This window comes from Hyperoodon ampullatus (genome assembly GCF_949752795.1).
Source record: "Hyperoodon ampullatus genome assembly, chromosome: 4".
NCBI lineage: Eukaryota > Metazoa > Chordata > Mammalia > Artiodactyla > Ziphiidae > Hyperoodon > Hyperoodon ampullatus.
In genome coordinates, this window is record NC_136917.1 from 132,469,496 (window position 1) to 132,484,582 (window position 15,087).

Consider the following 15,087-nt stretch of genomic DNA (forward strand, 5'->3'; position numbering starts at 1 on the left):
CATCTCCTGAGGCACGATTCACAAAGCAGAAAATCAGCCAGTCAAGACTGTTTCTCTTGCTTCCAACTCTGTCTTACTCTTTGTTGCCTTTTCACTGTTCCCATGTGTTTTATTGTCTGTGTGACCCTTATTTTAAAATACCTCAATATAAACGTTGTGATGTAGTTGTATATACAAAGTTACACTATCCTCTAAGAGCAGTTAGCTAGCATTTAGAACGCCATGTTTGGGGATCTACCCTCCAAAGGTGGTTAACCAACAGATGAAGAACCCTCACCAGAATCAAGATCTTCTAAGATGGTCACTTAGTATCTTATTTTTTTTTTAAGATTTATTTATTGTTTATTTATTTTTGGCTGCGTCGGATCTTACTTGCAGCACGTGGGATCTTCGTTGAGGCATGCGGGATCTTTACGTTGCGGTGCGTGGGCTTTTCATTGTGGCACAGGGACTTCTCTCTAGTTGTGGTGGGCAGGTTGTTTTCTCTTCTCTAGTTGTGGCACGTGGAGTCCAGAGCGCATGGGCTCTATAGTTTGTGGCACACAGGCTCTCTAGTTGAGGCGCATGAGCTAAGTGGTTGTGGCCCTTGGACTTAGTTGCCCCACGGCATGCGGGATCTTAGTTCCCTGACCAGGGACTGAACCTGCATCTCCTGCATTGTGAGGCAGATTCTTTACCACTGGACCACCAGGGAAGTCCCAGTATCTTATTTTTTTATTGAAGTATAGTTGATTTGCAATGTTGTATTAATTTCAGCTGTACAGCAAAGTGATTCAGTTATACATATATACACATTCTTCTTTTATATTCTTTTCCATTATGGTTTACCACAGGATATTGAATATAATTCCCTGTGCTATACCATAGGACCTTGTTGTTTATCCATTCTATACATAATAGTTTGCATCTGCTAACCCCAAACTCCCAGTCCATCCGTCCCCCACCCCCCACCCCTTGGCAACCTCAAGTCTGTTCTCTATCTGACATGCCATGCCATGTGAGTCTGTTTCTGTTTTGTAGTTAATTTCATTTGTGTCATATTTTAGATTCCATGTAAGTGATATCATATGGTATTTTTCTTTCTCTTTCTGACTTACTTCACTTAGTATGATAATCTCTAGGTCCATCCATGTTGCTGCATATGGTGTTATTTCATTCTTTTTTATGGCTGAGCAATATTCCATTGTATGTATGTACCACATCTTCTTTTTTTTCATTGGGGTATAGTTGCTTTACAATGTTGTGTTAGTTTCTGTTGTACAGCGAAGTGAATCAGCTGTATGTATACATATATCCCCTCTTTTTTGGATTTCCTTCCTATTTAGGTCACCACAGAGCATTAAGTAGAGTTCCCTGTGCTATACAGCAGGTTCTCATTAGTTATCTGTTTTATAAATATTAGTGTGTATATGTCAATCCCAATCTCCAATTCATCCCACTCCCCTTTTCCCCCCGTTCGTGCCCTTACATTTGTTCCCTATGTCTGTGTCTCTATTTCTGCCTTGCAAACAGGTTCATCTATACCATTTTTCTAGATTCCACATATATGCATTAACATATGATATTCATTTTTCTCTTTCTGACTTATTTCACTCTGTATGACAGTCTCTAGGTCCATGCACATCTCTACAAATGACCCCATTTCATTCCTTTTTATGGCTGAGTAATATTCCATTGTATATATGTACCACATCTTCTTTATCCATTCATCTGTTGATGGACATTTAGGTTGTTTCCATGTCTTGGCCATTATGAATAGTGCTGCCACGAACATAGGGGTGCATGTATCTTTTTGAATTATAGTTTTGTCTGGATATATGCCCAGGAGTGGGATTTCTGGATCATATGGCAACTCTATTTTTAGTTTTTTGAGGAACTTCCATACTGTTTTCCATGGTGGCTGTACCAACTTACATTCCTACCAATGGTGTAGGAGGGCTCCCTTTTCTCCACATTTGTTATTTGTAGACATTTCAATGATGGCCATTCTGACTAGTGTGAGGTGCTACCTCACTGTAGTTGTGATTTGCATTTCTCTAATAATTAGTGATGTTGAGCATCTTTTCATATGCCTGTTGGCCATTTGTATGTCTTTTTTGGAGAAATGTCTATTTAGGTCTTCTGCCCATTTTTTGATTGGGTTATTTTGTTGTTGTTGAGTTGTATGAGCTGTTTGTATATTTTGGAAATTAATCCCTTGTCGGTCACATCGTTTGCAAATATTTTCTCTCATGCCACAGGTTGTCTTTTCATTTTGTTCATAGTTTCCTTTGCTGGGTCACTTAGTATCTTACATAAAATTAGCTAAATCTACACCAGGAAGGTTATTGATTAGCATAGGGGATGTTTAAAATAGTTTTTAATTGATGAAATGAGCAGTATTCAAATAGGTGGCTGGTTAGTAATATCATACAGGAATGACTGCCCTTTCCTGAATGAAGTAGTAGCACCTGGCAAGCCCAGCTTGCTGAATACAGATAGTTCAAGCTTGTGGTCTAGACCTCTGAATTGGTTCTGCATTCCTCCCCATCACGAGACACCCTATGCCTGACCCAGCACAAAGCTGGCCACACCTGCCATCAGAATATGCTTGCCCTGAATTCAGTTAAGCCTTTTATGGGAAATGCTGAACAGAGGGGCCAAGGGTAAAGAGTGGGACCTCCCCAGCTACAGAGCAGGCTTAAGACTATCTTTGACCCTTAATGTGAATAAATATCTAGGTGTTGTCAGAATATGTTCTAAAACTAGTTTTCATTGTAATATGGCTTCTGGTAGAACGGTTGTGGGGAAAGGAACATATAGGCTCCCCCACCTCCCCCACTTCTAATGGTTGGAGGCTATTGACATTTACCAGAAAAACTTCATATTTACCAAAAGGTCAAATTGGCTTCAGTGGATTGCCATGCCATGCAAATTTCAAATCCATGCTTCAAAGTCCAGAAAGGACTCACTTGCAAACATAGAGAGTTCATTTAGATAGAGATGTTTAGCTTATGGTTGTGTTTCTTTCCCTTGGAATTTGGGGTCTCTGATTGCCTTCTATAAATATCCCTCACTCAATTGATAGAACTGTTTGGTGGGTCTTACACTTGTCCCTGAACACCCTTTTACTGTGATTTCTAGGATACTTTCTAAACCCTTTTAAATTCTGGGACCCTGAGAGTTGCCTGCTTAAGCAGTAGCTGTGCTCCTTTTCTGTGTCATTTCCTTATAAAACATTGAATTCGAAACAGGTTGCAGTAGAAATCTAGAGCCACTGAGGAAAGAGTGGAAGCTGGGTAGAATGTTCCCCCACTGTACTGGCTGTGATGGGAAGCTCTGCCCAGGGTTCAGGGAGAGGCCCACTGGGGACCCTGGGCTTCATCCCTGCAAGATTTCTTTTGAGATTTCAGGCCTGTCACGTTCATCTTCAAAGAATGCAGTGCTATTCTGATATTTTATTATTATTTGAATGAGAGTCCACCATTGACTAATTGTGTCTGGGACACGTCAGGCCAAAGCCTGCCTTGGGGCAAGAGATTGGAAAGATGATTGGGACCATGAGGGGGAATTGGGAACTGAGACACCTCTTGGGAAGCATCAGGGTAGAAGAAGGTAACACAAAATTTGGCATCAGTAATGGTTTTACTCTTATTCTCCTCCCTGAACTATTTGGAACACTGAGGGCCTTGAAGGTGACCACTGGCCTAGAGAATGAGCATCCTCCCCAGGGCTGCAGGGCAGTGCATCAGAGAACCCCTAGGGAGCAGCACTCAGGCCCAGATCTCAGTGAGACTCTCAGCTGCAGGGCAGGCACCTAGGGGCACCATCTCCTGCTTCTCACATAAAGATTTGTGCACATGCAAAGATAAGGAACATTTTCCAAGCAGTAATTAGGCCTTGAATACAAAAAAGCAGCAAACCAGAGCATTCTAGCAAGAAAATGAGATCAGACTGGTGTGTCCAAAGGAATACAAGCCAGGTTTCACCAAGTTGTTTTTTTTTGTTTGTTTGTTTGTTTGTTTGTTTGTTTTTGCAGTACGCGGGCCTCTCACTGTTGTGGCCTCTCCGTTTGCGGAGCACAGGCTCTGGACGCGCAGGCTCAGCGGCCATGGCTCACGGGCCCAGCCGCTCCGCGGCATGTGGGATCCTCCCGGACCGGGGCACGAACCCGTGTCCCCTGCATTGGCAGGCGGACTCTCAACCACTGCACCACCAGGGAAGCCCCTCATCAAGTTTTTATTGAGAACAAGCTGGATGCTTTTATGAGAATCCTAGTGTATAATAATCATAAATGGATAATAATTACGTTTAACATTTGGTCCTTATTCCATATGTGGATTCAGTCATTCTCTGTCATTTTGTCGTTTTCATGAAATCTGTTCATGAAAGTTACGTAAGCATCCTGTGTTTATTACAGAGAACGACCTGGAATGGTTGTCTTCTCCCTGCTTATGGAAGTGACAGGTCTGGAGACACTAGCTGAATAGATGTCAGGTCATTTATTTCTTCATCACATCCCACATTCACCAATTTTAACTCTATTCAGAGAATTCCTCTTATGGTCCTGACCAGTGTGAAAAGTAAATGATCAGCCACTTCAAATACTGTGTGAATTTTCTTAAATAAGGAGACAAATCCTTAGACTGCCTTGGGGAAACTTTCAAGCTGTATAATCTCTAACACAGATTGGTTCTCCTCCCTCTAATACCTGAAAGTATTCTAGAACCCAGCTATGTTTGGGCCCTCACTTTAATTGCCTACGATTCAGATGTGAACTGGTGCTTCCCCAGTCTCAGATGTCTGGGTAAATTCACCAGTTCCACATCTGTGAAAACTCCAGGCCTTGCTTTGATTTCTGCTGATTCTCGGAGTCGCTGACACCCTCACGGTACCTCCTGCCTCTGGCTTCTGGGTCCAGGTGTGCTGTCTCTGCATTAGCCTCTCTCAACCCAGGAGTAATACTCAGCCCCTTGCCATTTTACACCAAAAAAATCACTCTGTAAACATTTCATGAGTAATACATTGTACTGAAGTTTTGGGACTCATGGGTGAGAATGCGTGGGTACGTAGGTCATGTCGCATTACTCAGGGCCTCACTAGGTCCTAGTGGCTCTCTTTCCTATTTCGCTTCATCCCTCATTATCCCTGGAAGCTCCATGATCTGCTCCCTCTGTTAGCCAAACTAACCCAGGTCCTCTTACCTCCTACCTCTACCCTTCCACCAAAGACCCACAGAACAAAGTGTCCTCTATTTAACAAGACTCAGGCTCCTTAGAAGAAAGCTAGAAATATAAATAACAACAACAGCAACACCAATTCATCTGCATGTATTTACTAGTGGATTGAGATCAAGTCTGAGTCTCTGCCTCCATCGAAAGGCAGCACAATGTTTTAGAAAAGGAGCTGAATTTAGAGTCTGCCCCGTGGTGTTAGAGCCAGCAGCAGCCCTCACTACCCATGTGGAAAAGCCAGCAATCCATTTCAAGCCTCAGTTCATCATCTGAAGAGTAAAGATGTTACTAATGTTTTGAATCATTATGCTGATCCGAGGAAATAGTTTATGCAATGTACTCTGAAACACTAGAGCAGGGGTGGCCAGAACATTTTCAGCTTTTCCAGACTGAGGAGTGCTGCTGGCATTTAGGGATACTGGGTGTCCTGCACTGTGGGGAGATTCTATATAACACAGAAGTACTGCATTACCATAGCATGCCCATGGAGAAACACTGTATCTGAGCACAGTGTGAAGGAAAAGTATGTGACCTCTGAACTTCTGCCTTTCACACAAAATGCAGATGGATTGATACATAGTGCAGATGATTCTTTAAAAAGATTTTCCTCATTCTGGGTTATTTTAGCCCAATCTCTCTTCTGAGGTGATAGTTTCTCTGGTGTCCAATAATACTGCCAACATTTTAATTACAATCTTGAGCTTTCTTCTATAAGGAGTGCTTCCACTTAAGATGTCTTTGTTTAATCTTTCACTTTAAACTATATTATACCCTCCAGAAGACAAAAAGAAGGAGGAAAAATTATGGAATAAAGGACAGGGGAATTTTCCACATGGTGAATGTACAAGGAAGCAGGTGATGCATGCATTGATCAGCTATTGATGCCAAGTAGTTGTCTTTTTGTGTGTGTGTAATAGTCAGGGTAGTCCATAGCACTATACAAAAAGATCATGACCATTAAAGCTGATGGCAGGATTGTATGTATGATGTTCACAAACAAAAAGGAATTTAAGTCATCTGTTCTCAATGACTGCTAATCACACTACACAGAAAAATACAATATTAAAATATTTCATCCTCAATGAATTAATCTTCCTTAGAAAATCTCATTGTTACAAGTAAAATATAGCATTTAGAACTTTCATGTAAAAATACAAATTTTATAAAAATTTTTAGAATTTTTTGAATGGGAATTATAAAAGTTGAATAGGAATGGTAAAGAAAATTTTACTTTCAGGTAAAGTGTGTCAAAGTTTTATGAAAAATATTCTTTGTTGTGAAAATAATGAAAGGAAAGAATACCTGAATTTCTCTAAAACCACTAGTTCTAGTTATGCAATTGTCATTTTGGTAGTATTAAAAAGAAAACACATTTACAATTTAACTGCAGTGATCTGTCAAATAGGATAGTATAAATGTTGCATATGCATTAGGTTGAACATTACTTATGTATATTTTAAAATATAGGGTTCTTTCATTTAATCTTTTGATAATTTGGACTTCACACTTAAGTCTTATTATAATACTCTATAACCATTTGGAAACATTTTTCTTAACTTCTGGCCCTGAAATCCATTCTAATGCCTTTATCAATAGTCACTGTAAGCAAATGAAATTAGTATTTTTTGGCCTTAATATGAAGTTCAAAACGTAATATATTTGAAGATGTGATGAAGTGACACCATCTTTCCATTTGTTTATATGGTCTGAAATCACAGTTCTGCACACTGGACAGTTTTCTCTCTTCAAAAAATACATGTTGACAGATAAGAATTGGCTTTTGAAATTCAGCTTGACATACTGAACAAATATCATCCACATCTGAACACTGTCTCTTACTGGCAGCCCTTCGTAACTTGGTAGTGTAAAAAATATTGGCAATTATTAACAAATCGAAGGAGAAAAACCATATGATCATCTCAATAGATGCAGAGAAAGCTTTCGACAAAATTCAGCACCCATTTATGATAAAAACCCTCCAGAAAGTAGGCATAGAGGGAACTAACCTCAACATGATAAAGGCCATATATGACAGACCCACAGCCAACATCGTCCTCAATGGTAAAAAACGGAAACCATTTCCACTAAGATCAGGAACAAGACAAGGTTACCACTCTCACCACTATTACTCAACATAGTTTTGGAAGTTTTAGCCACAGCAATCAGAGAAGAAAGAGAAATAAATGGAATCCAAATTGGAAAAGAAGAAGCAAAGCTGTCACTGTTTGCAGATGACATGATACTATACACAGAGAATTCTAAAGATGCTACCAGAAAACTACTAGAGCTAATCAATGAATTTGGTGAAGTAGCAGGATACAAAATTAATGCACAGAAATCCCTTGCAATCCCATACAATAATGATGAAAAATCTGAAAGTGAAATTAAGAAAACACTCCTATTTACCATTGCAACAATAAGAATAAAATACCTAGGAATAAACCTACCTAAGGAGACAAAAGACCTGTAGGCAGAAAATTATAAGACACTGATGAAAGAAATTAAAGATGATACAAATAGATGGAGAGATATACCATGTTCTTGGATTGGAAGAATCAACATTGTGAAAATGACTATACTATCCAAAGCAATCTACAGATTCAATGCAATCCCTATCAAATTACCAATGGCATTTTTCACAGAACTAGAACAAAAAAATCTCACAATTTGTATGGAAACACAAAAGACCCCGAATAGCCAGAGCAATCTTGAGAAAGAAAAATGGAGCTGGAGGAATCAGGCTCCCTGACTTCAGACTATACTACAAAGCTACAGTAAACAAGACAGTATGGTACTGAACAAAAACAGAAATAGAGATCAATGGAACAGGATACAAAGCCCAGAGATAAACCCACACACATATGGTCACCTTATCTTTGATAAAGGAGGCAAGAATATACAATGGAGAAAAGACAGCCACTTCAGTAAGTGGTGCTGGGAAAACTGGACAGCTACATGTAAAAGAATGAAATTAGAACACTCCCTAACACCACACACAAAAGTAAGCTCAAAATGGATTAAAGACCTAATAAGGCCAGACACTATAAAACTCTTAGAGGAAAACATAGGCAGAACACTCTATGACATAAATCACAGCAAGATCCTTTTTGACCCACCTCCTAGAGATATGGAAATAAAAACAAAAATAAACAAATGGACCTAATGAAACTTAAAAGCTTTGGCACAACAAAGGAAACCATACACAAGACAAAAAGACAACCCTCAGAATGGGAGAAAATATTTGCAAATGAAGCAACTGACAAAGGATTAATCTCCAACATTTACAAGCAGCTCATGCAGCTCAATATCAAAAAAAAAAAAACAACGCAATCAAAAAATGGGCAGAAGACCTAAATAGACATTTCTCCAAAGAAGACATACAGATGGGCAAGAAGCACATGAAACGCTGCTCAACATCACTAATTATTAGAGACATGCAAATCAAAACTACAATGAGGTATCATCTCATACCAGTTTGAATGGGCATCACCAGAAAATCTACAAACAACAAGTGCTGGAGAGGGTATGGAGAAAAGGGAACTCTCTTGCACTGTTGGTGGGAATGTAAATTGATACAGCCACTATGGAGAACAGTATGGAGGTTCCTTAAAAAACTAAAAATAGAACTACCATACGACCCAGCAATCCCACTACTGGGCATATACCCTGAGAAAACCATAATTCAAAATGACACATGCACCTCAATGTTCATTGCAGCTCTATTTACAATAGCCAGGACATGGAAGCAACCTAAGTGTCCATCAACAGATGAATGGATACAGAAGTTGTGGCACATATATACAATGGAATATTACTCAGCCGTAAAAGGAAACAAAATTGAGTTATTTGTAGTGAGGTGGATGGACCTAGAGTCTGTCCTACAGAGTGAAGTAGGTCAGAAAGAGAAAAACACATACCGTATACTAACACATATATATGGAATCTAAAAAAAAAAAATGGTCATGAAGAACCTAGGGGCAAGATGGGAATAAAGACACAGACCTACTAGAGAATGGACTTAAGAACATGGGGAGGGGGAAAGGTAAGCTGGGACAAAGTGAGAGAGTGGCATGGACATATATACACTACCAAATGTAAAACTGATAGCTAGTGGGAAGCAGCCGCATAGCACAGGGAGATCAGCTCAGTGCTTTGTGACCACCTAGAGGGGTTTGATAGGGAGTGTGGGAGGGAGGGAGATGCAAGAGGGAAGAGATATGGGGATATATGTATATGTATAACTGATTCACTTTGTTATACAGCAGAAACTAACACACCATTGTAAAGCAATTATACTCCAATAAAGATGTAAAAAAAAAAAAAAATTAGGAGTTTCCAGGAACTAATATTGTGTCGAGAGGTGTCTGAGATCTCTCATGTGGCTCAAAAGTATGTCAAGAACCTTAAAGAAAGAGAAAAAAGAAGAGAAAGAAAAGAGGGAAGAAAGAGAAATCAAAGGAGCAAAAATGCAGAGCATTATTTTCCCTTGACACCCAAGGCCACAGTATACAGAAACAGGGGACAAGTGAGTGTCAATTTCTGTTGTGGATACAAGATATAATAGCAGTGTGACAACCCTAAGGCAAATAAATGAACATCACAGGCAACTTTGAATGTCCTTTGAGAGTTAGTGGAAAAATATGCCATTATATATTTTGTGTGTGTGCAGAAAAGAGGAATAGGCAATATATATTTAAATAAACATATTTGTTGTAGCCAGAAGTATATATATATATATTGGCAAAAAGCAGTCTTGAGAAAGAAAAACGGAGCTGGAGGAATCAGGCTCCCCGATTCCTGATTCATCTGGTGGTTCCCTGAGTCTTCCACCTGCCACAGGGGGATGCTGACCTTCAGGGGCCGAAAGGGAGGGTTTGGGTTGTGTGTGTGGCGGTCTGGAGAGTGTGTGTCTTTGCACACTCGCAGGGAGGAGCTGTGGCCTTCTGTGCGTGCACCGGCATGGCCAACGCCTGGTCCCCATCCAGGGCCCGCAGGCATCCTGGTGACGGCTCACCCCAGGGCAGTGACTGGCCTGCAGCCTTGTACTGTGGTTCCACTTCCCTCTCTTAAGGCCCAGATCTCTTTCTTCCCTTTGTGTTGGTCTCCCAGATCTGGCCGCCACCCTTCAGGACCCATCTGTCTGCTGTGGCACGTTACCTGTCATGGGGCCCATCCCAGGGTGACTTTACAGCATCTCACAGCAGATTCTCAGGACCCCAGGCCGACTGCTCTCCCACTCTCTCTGTATCACGGACGGAATCTGGGCAGCTCCTGGGGGAACTGTGTGTCACACCCAGCCACCGGTGCTCCCCAGCGATAGAGTTCCACTTCCCTTTGGAGAATGAGTGGTTCTTTGTATCTTTTGTAGTTTTGCTTTAACAGATTTACACCTTGATGATCTAACACTCTATTTAGTTTCTGGGTGTTTTTCATGGGTTAGCATTTGTATAAAGAAACTGGTCCATGTAAATACTTTCCATGTTTTTTCCTCAGATGTTTAAACCACTAGTTGATGTATGGTATTTCTCTTCAGACATTTGCCTGTCCATTTGCTCAGACTATACTACAAAGCTACAGTAATCAAGATAATATGGTACTGGCACAAAAACAGGAATATAGATCAATGGAATAGGATAGAAAGCCCAGCGATAAACCCACACACATATGGTCACCTTATCTTTGATAAAGGAGGCAAGAATATACAGTGGAGAAAAGACAGCCTCTTCAGTAAGTGGTGCTGGGAAAACTGGACAGCTACATGTAAAAGAATGAAATTAGAATACTCCCTAACACCATACACAAAAATAAACACAAAATGGATTAAAGACCTAAACATAAGGCCAGACACTATAAAACTCTTAGAGGAAAACATAGGCAGAACACTCCATGACATAAATCACAGCAAGATCCTTTTTGACCCACCTCCTAGAGATATGGAAATAAAAACAAAAATAAACAAATGGGACCTAATGCACAGCAAAGGAAACAATAAACAAGACAAAAAGACAACCCTCAGAATGGGAGAAAATATTTGCAAATGAAACAACTGACAAAGGATTAATCTCCAACATTTACAAGCAGCTCATGCAGCTCAATATCAAAAAAACAAACAACCCAATCAAAATATGCACAGAAGACCTAAATAGACATTTCTCCAAAGAAGACATACAGATGGGCAAGAAGCACATGAAACGCTGCTCAACATCACTAATTATTAGAGATATGCAAATCAAAACTACAATGAGGTATCACCTTGTACCAGTTTGAATGGGCATCATCAGAAAATCTACAAACAACAAATGCTGGAGAGAGTGTGAAGAAAAGGGAACCCTCTTGCACTGTTGGTGGGAATGTAAATTGATACAGCCACTATGGAGAACAGTATGGAGGTTCCTTAAAAAACTAAAAATAGGGCTTCCCTGGTGGCGCAGTGGTTGAGAGTCCACCTGCTGATGCAGGGGACACGGGTTCGTGCCCCAGTCTGGAAAGACCCCACATGCCGCAGAGCGGCTAGGCCCGTGAGCCATGGCCGCTGAGCCTGGGCGTCCGGAGCCTGTGCTCCACAGTGGGAGAGGCCACAACAGTGAGAGGCCCACGTACCGCCAAAAAAAAACCCCAAAAAACTAAAAATAGAATTACCGTATGATCCAGCAATCCCATTACTGGGCATATACCCAGAGAAAACCGTAATTCAGAAAGACACATGCACCCCAATGTTCATTGCAGTACTATTTACAATAGTTAGGTCACGGAAGCAACCTAGGTGTCCACGGACAGATGAATGGATAAAGAAGATGTGGCACATATATACAATGGAATATTACTCAGCCATAAAAAAGAACGAAATTGGGTTATTTGTAGAGACGTGGATGGATCTAAAGACTGTCATACAGAGTGAAGTAAGTCAGAAAGAGAAAAACAAATGTCGTATACTAATACATATATGTGGAGCCTAGAAAAATAATACAGATGCACCGGTTTGCAGGGCAGAAATAGAGACACAAATGTAGAGAACAAATGTATGGACACCAAGGGGGCAAAGTGGCGGGGGCTGGTGGTGGTGGTGTGATGAATTGGGGGATTGGGATTGACATGTATACACTGATGTGTATAAAATAGGTAACTAATAAGAACCTGCTGTATAAAATAATAAAATAAAATTCAAAAATTCAAAAAAAATATATTGGCAAAACCCTGTCTGAAAGTCTTTAGGTGTGCAAAAAAGTCTAGAACTTTTGGTATGAGGTAGAGTAAAGCCAGCAATATCCCAAGAATCCATCTAGTTACATTACCAAACTCCCCATAGCTTATAAGATAATGAAACCAAACTGCTATGGGAACAAAAATTTGGTAATAGTGACATAATTTTTCTAAAATCATATACCAGTAACCCTTGGATTTAAAAGGCATGATTTATCACAGGATATTGAATATAGTTCCCTGTGCTATACACGGAAAAGAATATTAAAAAAGAATGTCTATATGTGTATAACTGAGTCACTTTGCTATACAGCAGAGATGGGCACAACATTGTAAATCACCTATACTTAAATTTTAAAAATTAAAAAGATAAAATAAAAGAAAAGGCATGATGAAAGAAGGCACCAGTAAAATAGGCATTTTAAGCCCATGAAGAGGAATTTCAGAGTGAAGTCTGCAATTCCAGCAATCGAAGTACTCCCAGAAGCTCGAACGGGGTCTAGAGCAGGCTTTTTGAAAGTTAAGCTATAATAAAGTGACTGAGAATAAAAGGTGTAATATGGAAGAATGGAAGATCCTGCTGTGAATACCAGTAACCAAGCACACTGAATCTCTGAGCACCTTTCTCTTAGAAAAACCTGATTTAAAATGCTTTTGGTTGCACGTATAAAAGTTGTAAGTAGCCCAATTCCAAGGGCAACTCCTGTTGTATGCTGTATAACAAGTTTGACACCCAGAATCAAAAGAAATAGAACCCCTTGAAGTTTGCAACCCCTTGAAGAGACATCGGAATTGTGAGAAGGAGCTACTACCATGATCTCCAGACTCCATATCAGTATCATCAGGCTGCCTTGCTTCATGGTGGAGGTGACTCTGTAGTGACTATGTACACGTTCCTGGGTACAGCTCTGGACACCTGACCTTATATTTCTGGAGCTTGGGTTTTTAGCACATTCTTTAGGTATGGAGTTCATCTGGATATGAGCATCTCCAGAATCAAAACAAGAGGCTTCTCCTATCAATCTTGTTTGGACACATGGGAGGCTAAGGCACCCTCACTGCCTGCAGCTCCTGAAGGACTGTGCAGTTGGCAGCCGTTGGCTTGCATGACCCTTGAATACTTTTCTGTGATCCAGATTTCTTTGCTTCAGGGCTCTGTCTCCTCTCATGACATTGAGTGGACCGAGGCCCAAGTATCGATTGCAGGAACAGCGGGAGATGCCATCTCGAGGCCTTCAGTCAGGGCCATCACCTTCAAACCCCATGACCAACAACTCCAGCCCTGCTTGACAGCCAAAATAGTTGTCTTTCCAATGTCAGTATAACCCAGTATAAATGACTGTTGAGCTAAAGGAAGTACAGATTTCAAGTACCTTTCCCATCCCTCTCCCTCAGTTTTTGATAAGCAAGGTAGACATAAATAGGGCCCAGACCCCCCGACACCCAGGAGCAACACAGTTCTGATCCCCTGGCTCTCCATCTGCCCCTGGTGTTATTGAGAGGCCTAACATTTATAGACGAGACTCCTGATTTGCTGTTCTGGTCCCCCACCTTCACTCCCCCTGTATCCTCAGGCATAGACTTGTGGCTGCTCCTCCTACCATGGAGGTGGTCCACATGAGGTAGGGCAGGGAGGATGGGCATATATTGCCCTTGGGTCAAAATCTAGATGAAAATTTGCATTCCTCTCACTGACTCTGCATTCCGAGCATTTAATGAGCTGTTTTGAAAGATGCTTGATGAAGTGATATTTTCACATAGATATTTTACTATTTATATAAGGAGAATAAAGAACTGGCCTTTGTGGGCTTCAAGAGGAACATGCTTCAAACGACGATGGGAGGGCCTAGCTGGCTGGGAAGATACAGGATCTGTAAGCCAGTTGTGATTCTATCTCCAGTCAACAGGGTGAACCACAAGTTTTGTTCTTAGATCACATCTCTGATTACTTTGACAGTGTCACTTCTCCCTCTGAAATCTTCAGTGACTCTGTATGCTGATAGAAATATTCCAATTTCCTTAGCCTTTCATCCAATCTTTCCTTAATTTGAGTCCAACCTGCTTCTCTAGTCTTCTTTTAGCTCACTTCACAAATCTTACACCTCAGGTCCCTTCAAAAACAAAAAATAAATAAACAAAGGAACTTGTCCTTCCCTGAAAACAGGCTCTCCAGCTAGTTCAGCTGCTGATTAATGAGCGGTATGACCCTGGCTAATCATTAACATCTCCAAGTCCCAGCGGCCTAGCTTGTAAAATCCGGGGGCAAGGCCTGGGCTGATGAATTTGTCACAAGTTGCCCAGGTGGATCTAACACACATCAAAGTTTGTGAACATCTGGACCTAAAACCTCCTCCACTCTGATTTTCGCAGGCGTTAACCATGCACTGCAATTCTGTGCCTCTGTGTGTTTGCTTAATAAAGTACCTTTTCCTGGAATGTTTTGCTTTCCCTCTAATTAACCCCAGTACACCTGTGTGTACATGTATGTACACACACACACACACACACACACACACAATCAAGGTCCCTCAGGATGAAGTCCAACACCACCCCCTCCAAAAAGTCTTGCCTCCGGGCTAAGCTTGCCTTCCTGTGCTCATTCCTCAAACACCTCTACCACAATCAGTCTTAGTTCTCAGTGGGTTTTGCTTAACGTACCACTGGTGGACTGTAA

General features: G+C 40.9%; 1 pseudogene across 1 annotated transcript; it reads right to left on the reverse strand.

Moving 5' to 3' along the window:
* Positions 1–6,809: 6,809 nt before the first annotated feature.
* LOC307051299 (E3 ubiquitin-protein ligase RNFT1-like) lies at positions 6,810–13,521 on the reverse strand (annotated as a pseudogene). Its single transcript has 3 exons — positions 12,819–13,521; positions 12,407–12,658; positions 6,810–7,096 (listed from the first exon to the last, which is right to left on the reverse strand). The product of its transcript is annotated as an E3 ubiquitin-protein ligase RNFT1-like (transcript).
* Positions 13,522–15,087: the final 1,566 nt, after the last annotated feature.